The 21,026-nt window shown below is 34.5% G+C and overlaps 1 long non-coding RNA gene across 12 annotated transcripts in view; it reads left to right on the top strand.

Annotated features, from left to right (window-relative positions):
* The window catches only part of LOC108448016, a 207,921-nt gene that overhangs the window by 66,642 nt on the left and 120,253 nt on the right, over nt 1-21,026 (top strand). For 9 of the 12 annotated variants that reach the window (XR_001863779.1, XR_001863780.1, XR_001863783.1 and 6 more), the window contains one exon: nt 4,668-4,758. The exons of the other annotated variants lie outside the window; for them this stretch is intronic. This is a non-coding gene — a long non-coding RNA (uncharacterized LOC108448016). The remainder of the gene's footprint in view (nt 1-4,667; nt 4,759-21,026) is intronic. 12 annotated transcript variants of the gene reach the window in all.

Genomic DNA, 21,026 nt, shown 5'->3' on the forward strand with positions numbered 1-21,026 from the left:
TAATGGAATCTGTGAAGAAATCCCATGATAAAATTAAAATTTTGGCAATCCTTTAAATTAATCTCTGAGTTCAAGTCTGGTCCTCATAGAGGTAGGGACCTGATTAGGGAAGACTTTGGAAACAAGTGCTAGGAAGTAGTAAGATCTTCACAAACTCAGAGTACACTAACCTGACCTGTCTAGCATGAAATATGGACTGAAATTTTTAGTCATGCCCACTTTTTGTAGAGAATAATGAAAATCATTACTACTGAGTGCATGAACACCATTCTTTGTACTCTCTGCTGTTGTTGAAGTCTCAGACCTGAATGGGACTATGTTTATAGGCACTAGGATAGTGCTGCTTAAATTATGAAAGAAAAATATTGTGATAAGAAGACAGAGATTAGAAACAGAAAGTCCAAGGGAAAAATATGGTATCATGGGCATCATGCAAAAAAACATGTTAGAGATAGCTGTTTCAGCCTGTTGCATATGTCAGAGATGTTGAAGATCAAGTTGAAAGAAAGATTCTTGTTGATACAACTTGTAAAGATTCTTCCATGGCACCAAAGCTGCAATAGATTTGAAGCTAGTTCTGGGCTAAGGCTCACATTTCCAAGATTGCCTTTGGAAACTACTCTAGGTAAAATCCAGTCATATATATAAGTCTATTTTCTCTTAGCACAGTAAATTTAACATCTGGTAATCACCCACATTGTAGCAGGCATAAATTCAAATGTTATTAGATTTAATGTTCTGATTATCACCTTGAAATACATACACTGATCTTATGTACTGTTCAACAAAGGGAATTAATCAGACTGTGATACACAGAGGATACAAATCACAAAGGACCGACTCTGTCACCTTTAGTTGCCCCTGAAATGTTTGTAGAACTACCTGTATATTTTATGCTTGGATGTGCTTCATGCTCAGATCTGGAGAATTACTGTATTATATATTAACAGTAGTTTCCAAAAGAAATGTATTTAGATGTAACAGTTTTGGGTTAGATCTCTTTAATTTCTCTCTCAGTTTGACAAACACTCTCAGCAGACCCGCAGAAGTAAGGAAATGAAAAAAATCCCCGTTTCCCAACCAAAAGCCACAGACTGGGAGGAAATACTTGTCAGAACTGAGAAATTATCAGAAGTACTTAATTTCTTAGATTCTTGGTGAATCCTACAGAGTCATTTACAATTAAAATGAAGAAACTTTTAGAAGCTGTATCTTAGGTTTCATTGTGGGGGAAAAAAATTCTGTAATTTCTAAACGCTTAGACTCTGTTTTTGATTGCCTGAACCAACAACTTTTCCAGCCTCAGATCATTCAATAAAAAAAAACACAGTGATTATTATTTCAATTAAATGTGGAAAATAAGCATTGAAATATCATAGGAAGTTAGGGCTTTATTGCAGTGATTTTATAAGTTTCACCTGTAAGAGCTGGGGCCAGCATTTGGAGGTGGGACTGTGCACTGACAGTGTTGTGAGTGCAGTGACAGCCAACCATACATGCCCATTGTTTTGCATCATTAGCACTGTAGTGAATCTCAGAAAAAAAAAAAGAAAATGTCCAGTCTTTTTTATTACTTCACTTTTTTAAAATTTTTTTTCTTTATAAAGCACCTAATTTAGGCCACAGACAAAAAGAAAATGTATCTTGAATATGCATCACAGGTTTTAAAAATGAAAAGAAATTGGATTTGGATAGCACTTACTCAATAGACAGATATGATACATGGTAAGAAGGTGCACTGTCTGCCCTGTGATAGATTAAACTACTTTGTAGGAAAATTACTGTGAGCCAGTCACCACCACCACCGTGGCTAAATCTTTAATAAAATTCTCTTCCATATTCAAGAGCGAGGTATGAAGTACACAATAAGCAGAGTGGAGTAGAGTGCCATTTATCAAACCACAGCTAGGTCTGTAATCTCCTGCTTTATCCTTTTTCAGTACTTTATTTGTCTTTATTGTTGCAAGGAAGCACATTTACCCAGGGCAGTGGGCTTTTGGTGCTGATAAACCTTTTGTTTTAAATTCTACCTGTGGGGTTTTTTATTTTTTTCTTTTTTTTTCTCCTCCTGTTTTTTTTTTTCCTTCTTGATCAGATAACCATCCGGTCACTCTATGGGACTAATTAGTCTGTTTTGGTGGTCCCTGGCTTGTTACATGTTCTTTCACCCTTCCTTGCCTGACCTGACCCTACCTCTCTTGTCTCTATGCTACAGAAAAAAAAAAAAAAAAAAAAAAAAAAAAATACTATAACATCTAAGACATTTTAAAAAGAATACTCAAGCCTGTGCAGAAGACAGTCTGGGCTGTATTGCATAAGGCTTTTTTGAGGCTGTTTGGCAAGATGGCAGTGTTGTAGCACGTTGCAGTTGGCCCCTGGGTGGCACTACATGGCTAGATCTGGGACCAACAAAAACATTTTTGGATAAAGGCAGAAAATGTAATTGAAGCATTTTTCTTTTTAAAAATTAAAGACTTTAACTAAATTTGTTGATATTTGCTAAATTCAACACAAATTCACAGTATTATTAAACTGTGTTCTTCTGAGTGACATTCCAAAATGTTTTGTCTATCTTGACTACCTGGTAGTATCTGGATCATTTTTGGGAGCACGCTGATATTAAGTACGGATTCAGTGGAAGGGTTCCTATGGGTAGAAGTATGTGACTAGAACTGCTTTGTGCTGCCTGAATATGCATACTACCAGTCTGTGCTGCAGCCCTGGGGGTGATTTTTTAGTACTATTATAACCCTTTTTATTGTTTGAATAGCAGTTTTATGACAAAACATTTATATTCAGCCTGCCTTTGTACTTGACTGAAAGAGAGCAATCACTGAGAATGATAAGGCAACAATGGTAATGATAACTGCATTTATGGAGGCTTACAGAATTTAAACGGGCATGCAAAAATAGACTTACAATAGTGCTCTACCTGTATTTGAACTGGCTTGGGTATATTTCTTGTGCCTGGCCCATGTTTGATTGTTGATGGATGTGTTGCATTTTCTCCTGTTTCTCTCTTATGGCATTTTTTCTGTATGAGTCTTACCTGTGTGTACATCAGGGTTATCTTAGCACTGAAAGATGTCCTAGGAAGATGGGGGAACATAACCATTTTACAAGATCCACATCCCTGAAATTATTGCTTAACTTACATATCAAGTTTTCAGAGTTTGTGGTATTATGATCTTGCATCAGAATGGTCATTACCTGTCTTTCAGGGTTCTGCCTCTCAAGAAAGATAGGCAATTTTTTCACTCTCCCTTGAGAAGAAGTGAGGAATAGTACTGGACATTGGAAAGCAATCCAAGAGTTTAAGAACAGTCCTCTGTTGCCCGAATATTTTTAAGCCAAATCAATTCTAATTTTTTTTCTTCCTAAAAAAATTTATTCCTAATCTTTTGCTATGAGGTTTTCTCTCCATTGAGGTCCACTTAGACACATCCACATGGACACACATGCACATTTGTGTGTTTCCTTAAAATTTCTTGCTTATAGAAGAGCACAAGAAAACAATGAGAAGGTTCATTGTGTTCTGGGAGGAGACAAATAGTTCCTGGATCTCCTAATTTTGTGTGAGGGGAACAGAATTATGCCAAAGTCTATGTATATTTTAGTATGGATTACGAAGAAATGAGGTGTGCTTTATACATTTTCCTAAAGATATTTTAAGGCTACGTCCATCCACACTGCTCAAAGACTGCAAAGGAGACTTAGCAGTGTTAGAGGGTTTCTTACCAAGGAAGAGAGTATTCTGATGGAGTTAGAATGACAGATTCAGCCTACTCATTTAGATATTATTTTTCAATATTTTGAAATCATTTTGTCAGGAAGCTCTTTTATATAAAAACATCTTTCTATAAACCAAACCAACGTGTATTTTTATATAAGTGAATGACTGTTTTAAAGACCTTTAAAATTTTGAACCGTATATTTAGGCTTTATTGTTCTTAAAAGGTGGGAATCTCAGTACAGCCCAATTTCTTCCATACTATATAGTTTTACTTCTTTCTTCACCTTGTATTTCAGTTTTTCTGTACTTAGCCATCCATTAGAAGTTTACAGTATATAACAGCTAGGTAGCAAAAAATTCTGAAAACTAAGTGACTAGAGATGTAAAAAAAAAAAAAAAAAAAAATTAGTTGTTCAAACCACAACATATATTTTGTTTTGTGTGTTATTTTACTATTTCAGAAAGTCAGTAACTGCACTCCATTTTTTAATGTACGTATATGATCATTGCATGTTAACCTCTTCATGTGTTTCTGTCTGTACTATTTAGGCTCTAAAAATGTTTAAATTAATAATTCAAATTCTCCTTTGCAAATGAAATATGAGTAATGGAAACATTAATTTGCTTTGCCTTACAGTATTCTGGATTGTTGCATTCAATGATACATCATTTTCTGCTAAATGTCTTTGAAATACTCCTGTGCAAATGATACCTTTTCCCCAGGCCCAGCTACTTAGTGGATATTATTGAACAAATGTCTTTTATAGAATCGAAAAAAGTGTGGCATTATGTGAAAGAAATTTTTGAAAATGTGCATGGACTATTTCGGAATATGCTTAGTGAATATTAAGCAAACACCTGAAGTTCCTGTGCTGCTGCCTAGGACCAGCACTTCATTACCTATTACGTGCAGTGACTTTGAATTTTTTATTAGGTACTGGTTTCTTAGCCTGTAAGGCTTGTGCATGATGTCTATGAGAGCAATTTCCAGCAGAGCAAAGCCTTATCACAGATCCACCTAAAAGGTAAGGATATTTTTTAATTTTCAGTTCACATGCTGAACAGCTGCCTGCAGAACACCTGCCCACGGAGCAGGAAAGAAATTTGGTTTAGGGGTTGATTATACATGTCTTACTCATATACAGTAAATCCAGAAATAGGCATGATGAACTTCAGATAAACCCAGAATATGCAAATGGAGAGTACAATACTAGAATATTTACCCCCGATTTTGTGCTCCACTACATTTGTAGTGCTTTTTTTTTCAGGTTGGCAAGAACATAGGAGAAAGGCTTATATATACTTCTGATTTATTTAGTTTCTCCCAAATCTGTAGTGTTAATGTATTTTAAAAAAAAGTTGAACTATGAATCTGGCCGGTAATGCATGTAAAAGAATGAGTCATTGCTATTGGCATTCCTCATATTTGCTAAGGAAAACAGTGTTAACAAATACTAATAAGATTAAGAAAAAAAAGCAAAGCAGGAGGAAATGATGAAAAATCGAGAAGGACAACTAATAAGAATGAGAGGAAAGCAGGTACAGCAATAAAGCTAGAGGTGGTGAAGGAATGCACTGATTACTTTTTCACTGAAAATGGCTTAAATGGACTTTTGAGAGTGAGGGACCTTATTACAATGGATCATGAGTGATAAGTTCTAAGACTATTAGTTTGAGGAATTCAAATCAGGTAATTTAGGGATAAACATGTCTTAAGAAATCATGGGCTACATTCAGAATGTGGTGATACACTGATGGTTAAGAGAACAGAATTTGGTAAAAGAATAGAAGGAGTGGCAAACTTGGAAACCCAATACCAACAGGGACCTTCTTGGTCTCCAATTTTCTCATTTTATCACCATAAAGTTAGCAAAGTCCATCTTAGAAGTTTTTGCTTTTTTCTGATAGAAATCTTCTCTTGAACTTTCTTTTAGAAGCTTACTTTTCTAATCTAATTTTTTTTCATTTCCAATTTATAAATAACTTGTATGAAATTTTGCATCTTGGTTGGTAACTGTCTTTCAGCCTGATGTTTTACCTTTCAGAAGAACCTATTGCCATTTCTTCTTTTGCCAATCCTTATACACCTTTCAATTTCATTGCTTGCCTTAAGTGTTTTCAGCTTTAACTAACCTTTCCCCATGTGGTGTTTTATGAAATACCTTGCTGAAATCCAGATAGATACATATCCTCAAGCACATCAGTTGTCTTATTTAAAGAAAGGTTTTGGTTTAGTCTTCCCGAAATTAGAATATGTTGTATTCTAAAGATGGAAATGTCTCCTTTTCTTGATCACATGAAAACAGAGCTGGTACTGATAGTGCAATGAAATCATTGCTCATGCAAAGGGAAAGCCTTGTGATCCACACTTTCTGGGGAGTGAATTTGGGTCATGCTATTTAAAAAAATGTTTCCTTGAAAGCAGTCTCTTTTTGATAATGGGGCCTTAATCCATTCCCCAATCAGACTGAGCATGCATATCATGACAAATCTTTCCTCCATTAAAATCGTTTGCTATTCTAAAATGAATTAGTTGAATCAATATACTCTTCCTGAGGTTTCCCTGAGGAGTCAGGAGCAGCTGCTAGAGCAGCAAGTGCTGCCTGAACAGTCAGACACCAAGGCAATGAGGCCACCACTGCTGTCACCAGGGAGCAAGAAGCAGACCCTTGTAGGGAACTGGGGAAAAAGGTTACTCATGGGTACCACAGTTTAGCTGAGGCAAAACCAAGAATCAGATATGACTGTCAGAACTGGCAAAGCTGTGCAATCCTGGAAATGTATAATAGTAACACAAACTCCAAGGCAGCAAGATAAGAAAGAATGCAGCTGTTGTTTCCGATGTGTCATGCTCCTCTAACTACTTGAACTTCTTGAACGGCTGTGTAGAGACTTATCTTCAGTTAATTAATTAAATTAACATGTTCTCAAGGCTAGTTTGTGGTAACATTTCTTACTATTTGGCTTCTTATCCTTGATAAATATCACTATATAATGCTAAAGGTATTTAATAATGAGCATATACTCCACCATTTTCTGAAGACTTTTCTTCTAAAGACCTGCAATCCTGCACGGAATAGGAAAAACAAGGTTAAAAAAAAAGTTAGATATAAATATGTTGAAAAATTTGAGCTGGATGCTTTCAGTGAGCTTAGTTTGCACAAATTATCAGTTGTAGAATTTCTGCAGAGGTGGTAAATATATTGATTTTTTGAAATTTTTTTCTAAATTGAAGTAGAAAAAAAGTAACGCCATGGAAAATATTTTTTCAATTGAAAAATGTTATTAGTAGATTTTTATGGCTCAGTATTTTTTCTTCTTTTCTTATGAAAATGAATACTTTTAAGGAAATACTGTATTAACACATTGTGCTTTACAATTAAAATTTATTCTCAGCCCCAGAAAAGCTGATGGTAGAACTTGATTTGGGATTATCCATCAAAATTATTTTTCAATAATTCATTCTTTGAAATTAGAAGTAGCATTAGTATGAAGTATTAGTATTAGAAGACCCCTAATTTAATTTAAAAATGAATTCTAACATTTTTGCAATTAGATAATTGAAAGTTTGAGAAGTGAATTTTTTTTTGCAATGCAGATTAAAAAAACCCCTCTGGTCATAATTATTAGAAAATTTGTACTAAAAATTGCAAAATCCCTATAAAAACATTTGGAATGTTTTAAAATTACTGACCATATGTATATGAATTTTTCATAGTTTATAGGGTTTTTTCCTGATTATTTCAATAGGATGGTATATTGAAATTGAAAAATATTTTTGTCTGTCTACCCCATTTCCTTGTGATGTTTGCTTGATGTACACTATCAACTGATCTTTCAACACATCTCCTTAACCAATGTATTTTAGTGTTTACATGAGACTTTAATTCAGTGAGCAGCTAAACTAATTTCTGTTTGTATGGCAGGGGTACATACTTGCAGACAAGTTGCAGATTTGTGTGTTGAGAAATGACTGAAGATGGTTATGACAATGTTGGTTGTTTGGCTTATGATGGTTACTTTCATCAGCAAATAATATAATTTTCAATATATGACACTGATTCCTTATGCGTTTTTTTTTTCATTATTAAATTGAGGGTGAATTTAAATATCAAGGCTGTATTGCTTTTCTTGGTAATCATTTGAGCTGTTAGGATTGTACTTTTATAACAATTGGGTCTTTTCTTAAAACCTCTTTCTTTGTTCAGCACAACTTTCATGTGTTGGGCATGTCTCCTTTCATCACAGCAGGGGACACTGTGTATTTGCGGGATAAACTAGTTCCATATTAGCAATGTGGAATCTCTTTGAGCTTCTCTGCATATGCTGATAGTGCCTTTTGTGAGGGTAAGTGTTGGGGAATTCTGTCAGCAATAGTATTTTTCTTCTCAGTAGTTAATTCATATCCTGTAAGTATACTGTTGCCATTAAGCCTAAATGCTATTTTTATTGTCTATGAATATAGGATATGTTGATAATAGCACAAAAATAAACTCATCTGGAAATTAATGGCTGGTGTTGATGAGGGAAATGCCAACGCTGTAACTCACATTTTGCTGCCTAAAAGAGAATCTCACATGGTTGCTGTGTTGAAAGCTTTTAGGGTTGTTTTGAATATGCGTGTGAGAGTTCATTCAGGGAGTTGGAGCTGTGAAAGCACTTAGACTATGTGAGTCTCCACGTTGCATACTAAAAGTTTGATACATGGAGAGCTTCAGTGGGAATCTATCGCAGCAGGTCAGGTGCCAGGGCTCCTTCTGGAATGCCTGGTAAGAGAACTTGTTTGCTCCAGTGAAGATATATCAGGGAACTTTTTAGTCTGAGAATTTAAGTCAGGTTTAGGTAACAAAGTCCTCACTTTGATTGGTCTGGTGTACCTTTAGAGTTGTATGGAAGCAGGATGCTGGGTGACTTAGTGATTAGTGATAAAAGCTTTATGTATTTATGTGTATATTTTTACATCTTCACATTACATAAAACTGTTTGATCCAAGTCCCACTTCAGATGCCTCACCTGATTTGTAAATCTTACTCTTTCCTTCTTATTTTATCCAAATATGCGTGTTGATATAAATTATCACTTTAAATTACCATTTTATTTATCATAAGAGCAATCTTGACTACTTTATGTGTGAGTGGTCTGCTGTGCCCATTAGAAGTTATAAAGATGAGAGTGAACCTTTAGTTATTTCTGTAGAATAATAAATTTTCTAATTTGATTTTTAATCCTGCCTAAAGAAAGCCACACTGCACTGTAGCCACACTACAAAATCCTCTTGATTTCATGGAATTTTTAAGTTTGATCGTATTCTTATCTATAAAAAAATAATAATTGATCTTAGACTCAATTTTCTCTGGGAGGGACAGGAGAGAATATTCAGGGAGGCTGTTTGGAACCTACACTATTCTGTGCTAAAGACCAGCAAAGAAATAATTTACCTAGGAAGATCTGTTTTTAAGAAACCTGCCAGCAAGCTTTTTCCCTTCTATAGGGTTCATATTTAAACTGTTTGTAATGTTGACTTTTGGCCAACAACGTCTCTTTCTCCTTCTGTGATGGAAAGAAACAGCTCAGTAATAAAAAATACTAATTTCTCTGTCTTTCACATTCATGCCCTAGTAGACATGAAATTTATATAAGAAAATTACAATCACATTATAAACTGCTTAAGAACTTAAAGAAAAAAAACAACTTCTGGAAAAAACATGAAAAAATTATACAGGGACTAATATTTTTTCAGAAACTTAGACATGGTATTTCCTTTTTTTGAAATGGACATATAAAAATATGTGAATGTCTGTGATATCTCATAGAAGAAGTTTTAAAATAGAATGACAATTTCCGTCATGAAAACAGAAGGAAGTTTTTTGCTAAGGTCAAAAGAAGATGTGAATATTTCTTACATGGATTATTTGAAGGAAAGTCTGTGACTGCATCCTAACTAACCTAAACACAAATTCACCTACCCATTTGCCTCACAAAGCATGTGATTTAAGCCCATTAATAAAGTGTATTGGTGAGGAAGTCTGAGGAAATGGAAATGAACTGGTCTTTCTTATAGCATGACTGTATTGCAGTTACTGGGCTTTGAAGTGGCTGTGCCTGATCTTTCTGAAATATAGTTGGGATATGCTCATTTGAAGTACAAAGTTCATAGCATGGGAAAAAAATATTCGAGAGATCAGTTATTACTCCTGACTCATAGTGTGTTCAAGCTGTCTTTATGACTTGTCACTGAGACAATAATTTTATTTGACAGGCTGATTGGATGTTATTAACAGTAAAGTTGCCTTACTGCACATGCAAGGTGTTACAGAGATCTCCATGAAGAGAGCCAAGAGGACTGTGGCACTAGTGTGGTCTGCAGGTGAAGGAGTTGGAAAATTTCCCAGTTTTGTAATTGGGTGGTGAATTAATTGTATATAGTTGTCCACGGAGGGCATTAACTAACAAAATGCATCTCTCACATTATTAAAGTTGATACAGTGCACCTTTTTCAAGGAAAAGAGGAATTAGCAGTTTAGACTGAGGGCTCTGTCATGTTACTGACGTTATTATATTACTTTATATTATCTAGTATGAAAAATTCATTACCATCTGGATCCCATTTTACCAGATACTGTATATTCATATAAAGTAAAAGAAACCTATATAAAATTAGGAAAACAAAAGAGGAAAAGATTGAAAACTACATAGATATAGGAAACTAAAAGAAGAAAATCATGTATGATTGCAACATTCTTGATAAGCTTTTTATGGATGAGTAAAGCATAAGAAAATCTTATTTGGGCTTCTCTGGAAATGTTCCTTGGAAAAAAAATCCCTTCATTATTATTTCCTCTTTATTAAAACAAACCAAACAAACAAAACCCCCAAAAAAGCTAGTAGTGATCTGATCATGAGGACATTTAGATTTTAGTGATCCTTAAATGTACTCTCTTACATAATCTGTTTCATTATTTTGCAACTGTTGCAATTGGTGCAAATGCATGATCTCTTTTTATAGAAAAGTTTGCCTCTTTTATATAATCCCAATGAATTTAGGTGTATTTAAAGGGGTTTTTTTCAAACTTTTGGTAAATTATCTATTATTTCTTACAAAATAAATTTATGAGGGGCCATACACTCCACTATGAACCTATGTTCTGGGCATTATACAGCAGTCCAATTTTAAAATACCTATTTTCAGACATTTAAGAGCAACAGTTTAGAAAATATGTGATTCCTGAAGTCCTTCCATAAACATCTACTACCTGCTGGTAAACTATTTAAACCTTTTAGGCTGCTCCTTTGAATTTTTAGAAATATGTGTAGTAGTAAGCACCCATGACTAGGATTTTTTAATATACTTTCTCCTATCAAAGAACATATTTCTGTTGTGCTCTAATATTAACCCTTAATATGTTCATTTTTTTTTAAGAAGAGCAAATTTTAGTAAACATACAGGTAAACTTACCAATTAATTAAGTTTACATGTAATTAAGTAAATGTAAATTGCCATATGCTCAGTAAATTTCATAACCCTGAAGATAATAATTACCATACCTCGCTTATAATGGCATTACTTTCAAAACAGGTGGGATATTCTCTGTCTGTTTTTTCATTAACAGTTTCTGGACAATTACTAAAAACAGTTACAAAATGTTACCGAGAGCAAAACTTTGTTCAAATTTATCACTGCAGACCTAAAAAACTATAAGTTCCTGTCCTTGCAGGTAAGGGTAAACAAAAAACTGATTTTTGATCTGTCACATGCAGTTTACAAATCTGAAGGTGAGGCAATTAAAAAAAGTTTCTTCAACTTTTGAATTTTACTCACATGAAACTTTACAAAAGAAAGAAGGAAAATATTTAAGATACTGACACTGAAACTTCACTTCCTGAAAGATGCCATTTTTGTCTTATTCCATCAGACAATCCTAAAATGCCTGAAGGGCAAATATATAAAAATGTGAATGTGCTTAAAAAATAGAATTTTAAAAGGAGAGTGAAAGGAATTTTTTTTAGAATTTAACAGTCATAAAAGACGACTCATCAGACTGTGCTTCCAAAACACTTTCATCTTTGTCTCTGACATGCCCTTAGTCATTCTATGATTTCCCTCAGTCTCTCCATGGTAATTAAATACTGAAATATTGTAAAATATAGTGTATACTCTGTATGTATATTGATATTATTTTGTAATCTGTATTATGAACACTAGGAATAGTCAGTTGTTGTTCTTGCTAAATTGACATACACTGCTCCATGAGTAGTTACCCTCTCTGAGAAGTAAAAATACAAATGCATGAAGTACTATCAAATATGAAAAAGTTTTCCAAACTGCATGCCATTAGTGATACCAAAGTCCTTTCAAAATACTGTGAAACCTTTCACAGATCTCCTTCTGCTAATTGTAATTACTATGGTTCTTATCAATGCAATTGATGGTACCAAGCAATTAGATTTTCCAAAAATTTGATCAAGGGAAAGTTATGTATGGATATGCAGTATGCATTTAAGACTACAGCTATTCAGCCTGAGGAAGAACTGCCTTCCTTTGAATTGGAAGCAGGGAGGAAGGGGCTGGAGCTGATCTAGTTTTGTTTTGTTTCCCTTCTGAAGTGAAATGAAATAAAGAATAGCAGTTAAGAGGAATCTATTAGGGCAATTATTGATATTTTGATTCGCACTAAAAATATTTGATAACTTCTTTATAAAATCTGCTTAGAAGAACCCTTTGGAATATATTCTGCCAGCATTCTGAAAAAAGACAGAATATCCATGAGAAAGACCTTTAATTCTTTACCTTCATCCTTCCCTCTTCTCCTCACAAAAAATTCCCCAGTGTTTAGATGTTTTTTACCGATGTTGGTAATACAAAAACCAAACCAAACAAAAAGAACCCCCAAAACACAAAAGCAACAACAAAAACCCCACGAGACAAACAAACAAAATCCCCACAACAAACCCTAAATGTCAGCAGAAGATTTACAGAGGAATGCAATCAAGAATGATATTGCAAATCAAGCCTAGAATCAGACCATCAAACATTCAAAAACTTTCAGCTATTTGCAATTACGGTGGTAATTGCTATTTTAAAATGTTTTCCTTCTTCCAAAGAAACTCCATGTTGTTAGCTGAAATTCTAGGGATTTTAAATCACAGCAAATCTCTGCGCAGCTGATGAAGGCTAAATATTATAGGCAATCAAAACAACACATTATCTACATATTTCAACTGATTAAAAAAAAGTAGCTTTTGAAACTTCTTTAAGAAGTTATTTTACTGTGTAGTTCTAGCTAATTACAGCATGTTTTTCAGACCAAAACATTAGCATTAGATATTTTAAAGGAAAATGTGATGGATTTTTAAGGAAATTGCACCTGAGGTCTTTGCTACTTTATTTTAGTCTAAGCAATTATTCCTTTTCTTTCCGTTGTGAATCAGTTTTGCAATGACATCTTGGTTGTAAACAAAATGTAATACATAAAATTAAAGGGTCCTTTAAAATACTGTAATTTAAAGATTGATGTATCAACGTTACATAATATGAGTGGAAGGTGTCCCTGCCTATGGCAGAGGGGTTGCAACTGGATGATCTTAAGAGTCCTTTCAAACCCAATGGTTCTGTGATTCCACTGGGTGTTTTCTTTTAGCAACAGTTCATTAGTTAGTTGATGTCTGATGAACAGATATAAAGGTAAAATTGTAAAATGTCTGTGTGATCAATACCCAGCAAATTTACAGAACTTGTTTTGAAGAAATATTTAGTAAAAAGGCAAATTAATGTTTTTATAACAGTTATTCTGTACCCACTAAGTCTGCATGAAGCAAATGCAAAGGATTGGCAGGGCAGTGATGACACAGCACTGATACCACCGCAGTGGGATCAATGCTGCTGGCAGAACCCTGTGTGGAATTTTTTTGAAGTTGGAGGCAAATTTTTATTGCAGCATCCTGACTTACAGACCTTATTTACAGAACAGTCAGAATGAGCAAGTGTATTAAAGTACTAAAGTTAAATTGTGTAAGTTTTGTGCTTGCTTTGGGGTTTTTGTTTGTTTGTTTGTTTGGTTTTGTTTGTTTTTTTTTATCCTGAAGTGGAGCTGGAAGGTGTCAGTAAGTTTAGGATAAAGGAAAGTATTTAGACACCAAAATAACTGCAACTCACTGTTGGTATAAAATTGAGACTTTGATTAATCTGCTAAACACATAATTTTGTACTCACTGATTCATACCATTGAGGCCAAGAACTTAATAAATATTTAGCATCTTTAGTAAGCTTGTGTGACACTGAGGCAAAATGAAGTGAATAACCTTAAAAAGGGAGCAAAAAGGGTTCACAGGTTGAAACCATGCAGTGTTGTTTAATCTGTAGTACTAAATTATTAAATCCTTCAAGGAAGAGAAATCTCATATTATTGAAAGTATATTTGGGAAAATGACTTTTCAACATTAGAGTAAATCTGTTAAGTGTGAAAATATGATTTTAATCAGGGCATGAATGTTGGGGATTTTGTACAACTAAGCTAGTCTTGTGAATCATTGAAGAGGGTCACTTGAAACTTATTTTTATGATCTGCAAGATATAGGAAAGTTAGGGAGGAAAAAAACTACCATGACCTTTTGAGTTTTAAGCATATGTTGCTTTTCTGAGTTCATAAGTAGCTTACTTTTTTTATAACTAAAATTGTGCTAGAAAAAAACCCCAAAAATATATTTGGATCACATTTAGAATATAGCTAAATATTGAGAAACAGACCTCTCATACATCATCTTATGCATTAGCAATAAAGGGATTTCAGCAGAGGTCTTTGGTTTGTAATACCTGTAAACCTGAAATTCATTATGAGAGAGATACCACAGAGGTTTTTCCCTCTTACAAGATGTCTCTAAATCTGATAGGACATGATACTATATGAAAGAGAAAACAGTCATGATTTCAGATATAAAAAGCCTGAAAGTAAATCTGTAGTATTGCAACCATACTTGGGACAAGCACCACTCATTTCATTCTATGGAATTCCTGAGCCAGCTGATAGATTAATCACTTTTGACAGTAACTCACTTTTTGACCTATGTGGCAAGGAGAATGTCACAGCAGTAGGAGAGGTTCTGTGATAATTGGAAAGTGAAGGGGACTTGGTGGTGCAGTAGGGTAGTGCATTACCCTTTCCCCTCTGGAGACCTTGGTTCACATTCTGCCTTAGGGTCACCAGTGAAAATTCATGCTTTGCTATGCTACCTCTATTTGTACATATGATAAAAAAAGACCTCTGTTTGGAAAAATGTTGTCTTTCTTCATTATAAACCACTGTATTGGCTAGGATCTCAGGGCCAATGTACATTGGTAGAGAACTTAAAAAGCTTTTGTTCCTGCAATATGTGTCTGCCAAGATCACCTCCCCAAAAGATCATTCACTCAATATATTACTAAAAGGAAAAAAAGGAAAATCTTCTAAGTTGATATACATGGAAACAATGCAAATAATGAAGGAAACTCATCTGCAGTATGAAAGCTGCACTGTTTCCCCCATTTCCATTTGGAATTAACTCCTGCTAATCTCTCTTGCACTGAAGTTATATTTATCTTAAACTGTTTTACTTGAACCTCTTTCTGACTAAGATTTTCAAGTGCCAGAGAAGTGCTGTTTCATGTGCAGTGGAGTGGAGCAGTGATGACATCCAGTGATTAATTAATTCAAAAAGTACACATTCCCTAAAGGTATCCAGGGAACCACTTCCCAAGCCTCTTTAAAAGAACCATATTGCCTGCATTTACAGGTGGTAGTAAGCTGAATATAGATTGGTTATCAGTGATGTACTGCCTTTTATTGCATCTGAAGTGCTTGCTCTTACTGCCTTGTAACAAGGGTGCTGCAGCTAATTGTGCTTAATGATCCAATGCAAAGAGCCTGAATTTTGTATTATTAACTCCTCCTATGTTTATCTTTTCATCTCCCTCACAATTTACAAGTTCCAAGTTCCATTAGGGATTTGAAGCAATGTGTGAACACCTTAACCTGAAAATCCCCACAAAAATGTTAGCTGTGTTTACAACTGTGCAAGAGCTTCCCTCTTTAAACATGAATTAAATGTTCAGGATGGGTCCAGCCTGAGTACCTTGGTGACTAAAGCAGTCTGTTTAAAGATGCAAGAGGCATCAGGGAAGATCCACAATTTTACACCTTTCTTCCAGGCAAGAAGCAATAACAATTATGGCTCCATCTCTGGAGCAGATGACAAGAATTTTCAGCTAATCACAGTATCCAGTCTCTATCCCTTTTTGACAATAGTTTCCCTCTTATTTTAGGGAAACATGGAGTAGAGATTAAAACCTACTTTCTTTTTCCTTCAATAATTACAAAAAATATGGAGGGAGTAAGCAGAAGAAGCAAAAGATTAAAGAAAAAGACAGGGCAGAGGAAACTTCAACAGAAAGCAGAAAAGAACAGAGCTGTTTGACTGATAAATCTTTCTTTTCAGCTGTGCTAGCCAAAGAAGGCCTGAGTAAGCAGCTACAAATGAAGAAACTTTAATTTATACTTTTAAGTGCAACCTTTTAAGTCACCTTTTAATAGGGTGATAGGAGCCTTCATTTGAGACCTTTTCTTTCCTTGCATGAAAAAAACTTCCAGAATTGTGAAAGCCTTTAAATGGCTTCTGTAGTAAGTAGACCCTAGGTCTCCTTTGAGTGCCCTAGATTTCTTTCAATAGCTAGGTTTCTTCAGTGGTTAGGTTTTGTTGTCACTGAGGTTTTTTTGTGTGTTTTTTGATAATTTTGGGGTTTGAGTGGTTTTTTTTTCCATAAACCAGATGGAGTTGATTGGAAGCCCTGGATAAGATGTAGAAGCAAGAGGGGATTGAACTGTGATTTTTCCATACGTTGTAATGTTCACATAAAGGACTTAACTAAGAAAGGCTTTCTCTTGGTACAGCTGCATCTTGCCAGATCAGGAAATGGAGATCTATGAGTTGCAGGATGTTGGTAAATAAAAAACCTGAAATAGTTCTTCAACTGCTTAAGCAGGTTGATCCAGAACATTACTTTTAATTTTTTATTGTAATTGTATATCTGATGTCTTAAACCAAAAACCTTGTGGGTAATTCTCTTCCTAAATCAAAATACTGCCTTGTAAAGAGCACATTTTCATCATTTGTTCACTTATGCTGTGCCACATTACAAGTGAGGTTCTAAATGAAGTGAAAGATGGCTAGTTTGATGAACCTCTGCTGGTTCTCTTGAAGTTGTAGAAAGAGGAATAATACTGTGTGCTTCTTCTGGAAGCCTGCATGAACCTCCCAATGAATTTTGTAGGACTGTTAGTTTTGCTTAGCCCACTTTTCTCAGAAGCCAGATAATATTTTTACTCATCTAAGTCTTCAGTGGTCAACAGGACTTCTCACTAATAAGTGGATCTTCATCCTGAGACAACTGAAATTTGTCTCTATTTGTTCCTATGCTCTCATAGATGTGTAGAATTTAAACATGCTAATTTTTAGTGGTTCTTTTGGCTTTTGTTTTTAATTATGAAAAATAGGAGGTAAAGGTAATGTAGCAGTTGCAGTGAAGTGTTCAGATTTCTAGCTGTTAACAGAAGTGTGTGTACTTCTGGATTTGATACTGAGTTGAGAAAATAATCTGACAACTTATTTTTACACCACTTAAGTATTGGTGTGGGGGTTTTTTAAGTTTCAGTGTTGTTAGGTATGATGCACAGAAGCAGGGTGAGAAAGTGATTTCATGCTCTATTTCTCCAGATGAAGTTTTGTGCTTTGTTGACAAATACTGACATGTAAACCCAAATTGCAACTTCCCAGATCTAACAATGGTATATTAAAACATTGTTTACATACGCCATAAGTGGACTTTTATAGGCCACACAAAACTTTGGAAATGAGTTGATCTCTTATCCTGGCACAGGTTAGCTTGAATAAAATTAGCCTTTTTTGGTTTTAATACTTCTAAGATGATGACTGGTTTCTATGCTTTTTAAATAGGTTGGTTGTTGCCAACATTTTTAATTATATTGAACCAAAAGAAGTAAAAAAAAAAGAAAAATGGCCACCATGTTGGAGTTTTATTTTAGAATGGAATTTTCTTGATTGTCTAAAATCAAATAAGCTTACAGTACATGGCAGGATGTAAAAGGACAAAGTTATGTAATCCATGAATATAAGGAATGGTTGATCCCTTTACTTTTGAAATCTCAAGAATAACTCTGTCTTTGCTATTACTTAACCCAGAATTTTACCACGTAACTATTTTTGGGTTTGGTTTTGTGTTTGTGGGTTTATTATAATATTCATGGCTCTATCTGTGGTTCATGATGTTTTTGAGAACAGAGCAGATAGGAATGAAAACGTCTCCAGCCAGCCATCAGACCGTAGTAGCCCAGCCTCAGCCTTTAATCATTAGCTTACTGTAACTAGGCTCTATACTGGGTTGATGCTTTTTCTGCATGCAATTTAATAGAACATAGTTTAATTTGAAGTAAAACAAAGAAATAAATGCTGCATATTTTCACTGGGAAAAAACTTCTTAAAAAAAGTTTCACTCAAAGTCATTTACGGCTGTGATTCTTGTTCCTACTTCATAATCTCAAAAATGATTGTCACCTAATAATATAGTAAAATATTGTATTAAGCTGGTTACCTGGCCAGATATATAATTTTGAGCTATTTCTAGTGTTTTATATTTATCTTTATTTCCTAAGGTAGCTCTGTGAAGATGGAATTTGATTCCATTAAAAAAGGGAATACTGTGGGTTGTATACTTAACCCACAACTTTGGGGTATAAGAAAAAATGGTAGAGAATAAGAAAAATTAGGTTATTAATTTGATAATAGCAGCAAAACATTTAATAATGGATCAGATAACATTATCAAAATGTTTATGTAGCTGCCTACATTCCTAATGAGAATTTCTGAAAAACAGTCATACTCACACGCTTATGATAAAGTATCTGAGGCTTCAGATGTTCTGTCCAACAAGCACTAATATCATAATAGTGTACAAGTAGGTTTACTAAACAGTTATAAATGTAATTATGACACTCTGATATAAAATTGTTTCAGAGGCAAAGTTACTTCAATCAACAATAGTGGAATACTGCTGGATGAAGTAAAATTATAGCACTCTGTTCATTACAGAAACCAGCATACTGCAAATAAGAATATTAAAATTTAGCATGAAAATAATAGTTTTATAGCCCCCTCTTCAGGCTTTGTTCTTTGTTGCTTGGAATGTAGAAATTAGGTAGCTGTGGGTGGGTAAGGCTTTGAGTTGACTTTTTCATCCTGCACCCATGATAGACTTTGTGGTGAAATGTTCCCAGTCATAACTCTACATGACATTAGGGTTATAGCCTGATTATGTGACGACAGCCAGGTGCTGTACACCTGACAGATTTCAAGGGGTATAGAAAAGGTGTTAAAGAAGTGTCTCAGTTTTGTGGAGTTCATATCAGGAAGGAATTGGCTACCTCTGCAAGTATTTCTAACTCTGTTTTGCTCAAAACAAATCTTGAAGTTTGTCTTTCATGTATTTAGAACTTTTTAAAGGAATGATTCCTTCAAAATGACAATGACTCCTGAAAGGATAAAAGCTTAAGAAAATACATAACATACTGAAATATTCACACATATTGTACCTCATCTTGCCTAGTTCTCCATGAAATGTCAAAAGGACCTCCTACTGTGATATGTCTGTGAGCTCTGCAAGACTGATTAAATTTCTATATAATGTCAGTCGTTGCATCCTGTGAACCATAAATTATAAAATTTGTTTCTATTTTATCACTCAAAAAAAAGTTTAAATTTTTTTTTTCTTATATGATACAAAGAATAAACGGTGACTCTCATTTTATTTGTGGCAATTTTATGCACATGGAGAAACAGAATGTAAGTGTGGAGTATATTTTTTATATGTATGTGTGAAAGAAATAGATTAAGAAAGCATTTACTACAATAAAGTATATAATATTATGATTTATTTCTCAGTTTTGCAATGTCCCAAAGTAAGGGAAGAAAATTAGGTGCCCAAAGCCGGGTATGTTAAGATCCCTTGAGAGCAGAACAGAGAATATTCAGGCTGTAAGATGATGCAGTTTCCTCCCTTACATTTTTAACCAGTGCAATAGAGAAGTATATTCAGGAGATTGGTGCTATAGAAGATTTGCTTTGTGACAGAAACTAGTGTTAAAAGGGCTCGTGGTCATTTCTCACACCACTTCAGAATGTGTGGTTTCTCTTCAGTATCTCAACTTACACATTTAAATCGTATTCAATGTTTTTGACCTTTTGGCACCACACACCAAGAGGCTCATGTGAGGAATCTGTTCCTCTTGAATTGCTGACTGTAGTTTAAGTCCATTGTTCAGAGAATTTCAGGATTATGAATTTCAAACTGAGACGAATGTAATAAAAATGCCTTTATTCTCATTCTCATCTCTGTCTCACACTCTGTCACTCTCTCTCACAGGGTTTTGTACTGCGGCTCATCACCATTGCATCTGAGTGCATTCCAAATAAAATAAATAACAGTAGCAAAGCCTCTAGTGAACATCATGGGGAACATCAACATTGAGAGGCAGGGCTTATAAATCTGCATGCAACACTGTATGAACGTGCTTAGATTGCTTCCAGACTGGAGCTGGCTTACATCCATCTTCCTGAATAAAGTGTATTTGAGTGACTCCAGGTCTATATTCTCTGTATGGATTTACATTGGGGTTGATGTCTCTTCCAGGGCAGGGATACAGTGGAAGAAAGGTGAAAGAGGGAGGAGTGTTTGTAACAACTTTGTGTTTGTGATAACTGTGCACAAAATTTTTATTAAGATTGTTAGTCTCACAGTTATGAATATTCCTGTGATTTCTTGTGTTGTTCCTCAATGACAATAAGCATAACTTTAATAACTTTTCATATTGAAAAAAATTGCAGTGGAACTAGTTTGATTTTTTCATGTAAAACTGCATGTTTCTATTTTTTTTTTTTAGTTTATTTTTATAGTTTCTTGTATCTTTAGTATTGTAGTTATCCTGAACAATATGCCATTAAATCAAGAGCAAATGTAAGCTGATCATAATGGAGTGGCTTTCAAAAATGTAATGTTAATTTTGAGAATGGATCATAAACAGAAGCCTCTAGTAGCATTTTGCAAGGTATCATCTGTGATCAAAGGTATGAATAAAAGTGGCAATTGTAAGAATTTTGAAATTTTAAGTGACAAGTATTGTAGCAGCAAAGTGTAAAGTAAGCAGTTACAAAACTCCTAAAATCTGAGTCACATTAAACCAAGTGCAAGGAA

The sequence above is a fragment of the Corvus brachyrhynchos genome, unplaced genomic scaffold, assembly GCF_000691975.1.
Source record: "Corvus brachyrhynchos isolate BGI_N302 unplaced genomic scaffold, ASM69197v1 scaffold14, whole genome shotgun sequence".
Classification (NCBI taxonomy): Eukaryota; Metazoa; Chordata; class Aves; order Passeriformes; family Corvidae; genus Corvus; species Corvus brachyrhynchos.